Here is a 5,661-nt window from a genome sequence, read left to right as displayed (position 1 = left end):
ATATATATATATATATGTATATATATACACACACACGCATACACGATGCGTGGGCGTGTTAGTGTGTGTGCACATAATTCACTCAGGCTCTCCAGATATATCAGCTGAGATGAATAAACCACATTCTGTTAAATCAAATACATAATTCCTTATTTAATATCTTCCTTTCCCTCCTTTTCCCCCTTTTACACATTCATCTGTACACGTGAAGGGAAATAGGCAGAATGGCAAACAAACATAAATGGACACACGCGAAGAGTGATAAAAACATCGACGTGTATGAGTAGGAAATAATTTGGCATATTTAAACGTCTTGAAATCTGTCATTGAATAACGAAGATTCAATCGATCTCCAAACCTCCCCATTATATCTCTTGATTGACTGACTAAGCTGAAATCTTTTGGATATAAAACGCTACCAAATCTTGGCTCCATCCTACCCCGACCACCCTGACGACTAGAATTATACTTCAAGCAAATTCAGTGACACGAATGTTTTATTAAATCTGGTGATGTCTTTTTATTTAAATTCTTTTCAAATACTCAGAAAGGATTTACGAGAATGACAGATTATAGATGATCGATAATCGATTCTTATTATTCTTGTTATTTTTTTTCTAAAATATTTCTTTTTATGTTTTTTAATTTTCGTTGTACTCATCTTCGTATTTGTATTCATATATTCAGGAAGAATAACATATTTTCACAGTAAAGTTTCGCGAAATTACACATAAGTATGGATATTAAATATAGGGGACAGCACACACATACATTTATACGTATGTAGAAGCATATATACTTACATATACACGTACATGCAACTTCGCAAATATACGCTTATATAAAGAGAGAGAGAGAGAGAGAGAGAGAGAGAGAGAGAGAGAGAGTAAGAGAGAGTGAGTGAGTGAAAGAGAGTGAAACGAACGGTAAAAGAGATAGAGAGTGTTATAAATATGTCTGTATACGCTTGTATGTGCCCGTGTGTTCTCGAGGATGTTCCTATGTATATCTATCATGTCTATGACAACCATGATGATATACCTATAACGAAATATTTCTTTCAACTAACACTCTTGTCTCCAATACTCATTTAAGAGATAGTGCTCTCCAAAAAGCTTTTCCTTGCAAATGGTTTGGAACAGCTTTCGGTCATGTTAATGGCGATTGTATCTGAGGACAATAATGTAAGATACAACGAGCTCGCTAAATACCTTATTCTTTTTTACCACCCAAAATATTTCATAAGATGATATAAATATGTTTGAATACCCGTAAGTATTGTATTGAATATTCGGAAAATATACACGTGTTACGATTACTATATTCCATTCTCTTTATCGCAGGATGTCTTCCGTATTCGCTATCCCATAAAAAAAAAACATTAAATGAAGATCTTTAACGTCATAAATTCGACATTTCATTAAACTCTTTGTCACAGGCACTTGTGAAGAACGGCAGAGGTTGTCAAACACTGAGGTACCACAATGTCAGTGATATCTGATGTCTATATGTTCGATATTTGGCAATTTAAGGAATTGTCAGTTTTAGGTTTATTGTAGGTATATATTGAAATGTTTAGCAAATGAAGTAGACACTTCTGATTTGAGAAATCGTAAGTGGGTGTACTATCGAAATACATTTGCTTATTAGCTACTTTCAAGTGAACTGATTACATGTTTTCCTACCAATAATGATTTCGTGTAAAAACAAATCCGTCAAATTTGTTACCCATAATTTGTTTGTATTTTACACTACATACAATATTTTACACTACTTTAGTGCCAGCTTAAAATATTTTATAGTGTAATTTATATTCGAATGTATTCACACTTGAAAAAACATTCATTTGGATTCCTACTGTTTTTCCATGTCACATTAATGGATAATACAATTGTTTTTAAATATAACTATTTACCTTTCTTACATTGAGTATTCACACATTAAATATTACATAATATATTACATCACTCACGAAGACTGATGTAAAGTCTGTCATACCGGCCATGACGAAGGGAAATAGCCCTGAAATTCGAGTCGCCTTTATATATATATATTTATATTTATATATTTATATATTTGATCCTTTATATTGAACACTCAATATTTCATCTACATTCAATACTTTCTTTCATGGTGCCATCCATTTTTATTTTATTTTATTTTATATTGTATATTGTATATCATATTATATATTGTATATTCCATATTCTATACCCCACATTAGTTCTGCAGGAATATAAATAAAACATAAAAAAACAGACAGTGTTGGAACTCTTTTAAGCAAAATTATATATATATATATATATATATATATATATATATATATATATATATATATATAATATACATTCTTTATAACCAACATAATGTAAAATTACAAAACCAGTTTCATTATATTTTACGTACTCTTTTAATTTATAATCATTAATTAGAGCCTCTTTAATCTAATCCACCTTACTGTTCACTGAAAATAAGATATATTTAAGCTTACATTCCAATGAATTCAGTTTCACTCTCTTTCCATTTATTTGGCATCTGCCCCGTATTTTTATGATGTCCTTGATTACATAGTAGCACTGTTTCAAAACGATGCCAGTTGCTGTCAGTAAGAACGCTTATTATTTTACGCAGACATAATATCAAAATGTAACAATCCTTTAAAATATGTTATTATTTCTACATGCGTGCGTTTTCTGTTCATCTCACTGCACACCTAACAAATATTAGGGGGGGGGGTTACACAAACATTAAAGCTGCGAACGTCTATCAAAGATATTGATTTCACGTCGATTATTAGCACGCATACATAAACAGAGAGAGAGAGAGTGAGAGTAAGAGAGCGGGAGAGGGAGGAAGGGAGACTGAGGGAGAGAGATGAGTTAAAAAGAGAAACGCATATGATATGAAATGTGTGCAACATGTGGAAAAGAAGAAACCTTTTCATATAATTTAGAATGAATTATAAAATTTATAGAATTTCGAAGATTTGTGATGTTGTTCCTCAGTTTCACAAAATTGTTACATTTCTCTCGTGACATAACTACAGGATTATCACAACCATGGTACATATATGTACACTGCGCCTATTCTAGTGCGCAATATGGTATCGTCGCAATACTATATGACTTACTTGATGAAAAGTGTGATGAAAACGAATCGAATCAGGGTTATATGATGCAGAGCATGCTTCTTCTTTCTACGTCCACTTATTTTATTAAATGGTGAAAGGGATTTCCATAAATTTAAAAGAAACCTCTTGAAGTTGCCACACTTGAAGTAAACTTTGATCATGAATTTGGTGTGCCATTTCGTGCGCCATTTGGTGTCCCTTCGCAGGGCATAAAAAGTTCGCCTTTAGTCATGTATATATGTACAGCTTTTTCGAGTGATTTCCATTTAATCGACGTTATTCTTTTTCAACCACTATATATATATCTAAACGTGGTTTTGTTTTTGATTTAGTCAATGTACATCTATATTACAGCATCTTTGCTTGAACGTGATTGCATTTTATGCATTTTTATCAAACACTGTTATTCTGTGTGTCTGATAATGTACATGATCATCTAGGTGTTGTAGTATACATATAGTTCAGTTGCATTAATGTTTCTCTATGCACACCTCATATCTCTTGATACTAAACATTCGTGATGCGTTTTCTTTAGATTATTTCCTTTTTCAAATGATTATGTGGAATATATTCTCCTAGCAGTGATAGGTTTCTATCTTAGTTTTAACGTTTTATACATTTAGAGTTGTGATCCAGATAAGACTGTAGGCCTTGAATTTAGATTTATCCGATGAGAGATAAGGATCCATTAAATTCCATCTTCGAGGACCTATTTACGAATGAGCCATTGTAATATGGAGGTACCCTATCCAAGATGTAGTTAATAAGTTATTATTGAGTCTGCCTAGCGTCTGTGACCGAAGAAGAGATAAGTACACCGACATACTAGCATCTCACAGTCTAGGTAGGTAGTGCTGCGAGCTAATCTAGGTGTATCCTCACCATCTGTGAACAGGCAAGATATATTCTCCTTGACAAGACGCAGCGAGTAGCTTTTCACCAGTTTGAATGTGCACCAAGCATATTTGGACTGATAAAGACATTACAATTCTATTTATCACTGCTTAACGCTCCCACTCCGTAATTAATAAGATGCTAGAGATCTTTTTATAATGTGGTTGATTTGGAAGCCATTATTAGAAAATGAGATATAGTAAAATGTCGATGAATGGTTGAATGACCAAATCCAAGCTTTCCTGCTAATTTCCCAACAGTTCAATTACGATGGGATGTTGTTCCACCATGGTTTTCAGGACGTCCTCGTTACGCTCTGCGTATATTCCAAGACGAGGCTCATCTTGTAGGATGTATTTTGCTAATCGGAATTTATGTAGCTACCGTTGACGTTGGCTTACGCTTATTGTCCGATCCCCATATGCTACTTTAATATTCCTCACACTTTCCATTGCGGTGTTGCCTTTATTGAACTCATAAAGCATAATATGCCGAATATGCTCCTTTGACACTTCCATTATAGCTTTGCAAAAAATAACTGTTAAAATCGAACTGCGCTCTTCAAAATTTGCACTAAGAATAAATCAAAGATAAAATTACTACCTGCTTTTAAAGTAAGTTGATGCAGGTAGTTTATCTTGTCCCCCTCTGATTTTTAGTTCATGCAATTGAAAGAATCACATTATCTATGAGATGACCCAAAATATACGAGCGGTGCTGAGCTGTTCCTGCCTGTAAGGGCATCGTGAAAGGCTTGGTTGGAGGTTCAGCCTTCTGAGTTTTTACAGGGCTCAGGAAAGCGGAAGGACCACGTGAATTTGAGAATATTTTGAATAAAATCATAATTAATTGATCCTCCTGAATGCTCTTTTAACTAAAGCCTGGAACTCTTTAGCACCCCTTTCTGTATATATATATATATATATATATATATATGTGTGTGTGTGTGTGTGTGTGTGTGTGTGTGTGTGTGTGTGTGTAAGACAAAGATATGCTATAGTAAACACGGCAATGTGGAACAAGAAATGCACTGTGCTTTAGCCAGATCAATTTAGCCGCAACGATTCCCTTAATATTCGAGGCTAACAAAAGCGCTTCATATTCTCTTTGACTTTAAGGTTTGGTTGTCATAGTTTGTTTCAATTATATCACTTAACAATAATTTATTAACAATTAAATTATGGTATACGATACAGATAAACATAATACTTAACCCTATGAAGTAAGCTCCAAGGTGTTGAATGATCAGTAAAATGATCGCACGGTTTGCGCCCCGAATATCTTGAAGTAGATCTCATCCAACACAATAAGAATGTGCAAATCATAATGAAATCTGGCCTTTAGCAGATCCTTTTGTACTGAAATCATAAAAGAGATACCACCAAACGAGACATTAACAAGATATGGAAAGTAATCTTTTCAAACATTATTTTAGTTGCCTTTGACCTACGGTGAGTTTCAGGATTTCAAAAGAGAAACGAATAATTCGATCATAGCGATGCTTGAGAATAGAACAAGAACATTCCGTTTAAAAAGGCACGAGTTCATAAATGCATACACACATACACACACACACACATACACACACACACACACACACACACACACACACACACACACACACACACACACACACA

General features: G+C 33.8%; 1 long non-coding RNA gene across 2 annotated transcripts in view; it reads left to right on the top strand.

Moving 5' to 3' along the window:
• LOC128249181 (uncharacterized) overlaps positions 1 to 5,661 on the top strand; it is a 222,293-nt gene that overhangs the window by 159,649 nt on the left and 56,983 nt on the right. The window lies entirely within an intron of this gene.

The sequence above is a fragment of the Octopus bimaculoides genome, chromosome 12 (genome assembly GCF_001194135.2).
Source record: "Octopus bimaculoides isolate UCB-OBI-ISO-001 chromosome 12, ASM119413v2, whole genome shotgun sequence".
NCBI classification, from domain to species: Eukaryota; Metazoa; Mollusca; class Cephalopoda; order Octopoda; family Octopodidae; genus Octopus; species Octopus bimaculoides.
The sequence above is the reverse complement of the archived record's forward strand: the minus strand, read 5'-3'. Positions and strand labels throughout refer to the sequence as shown.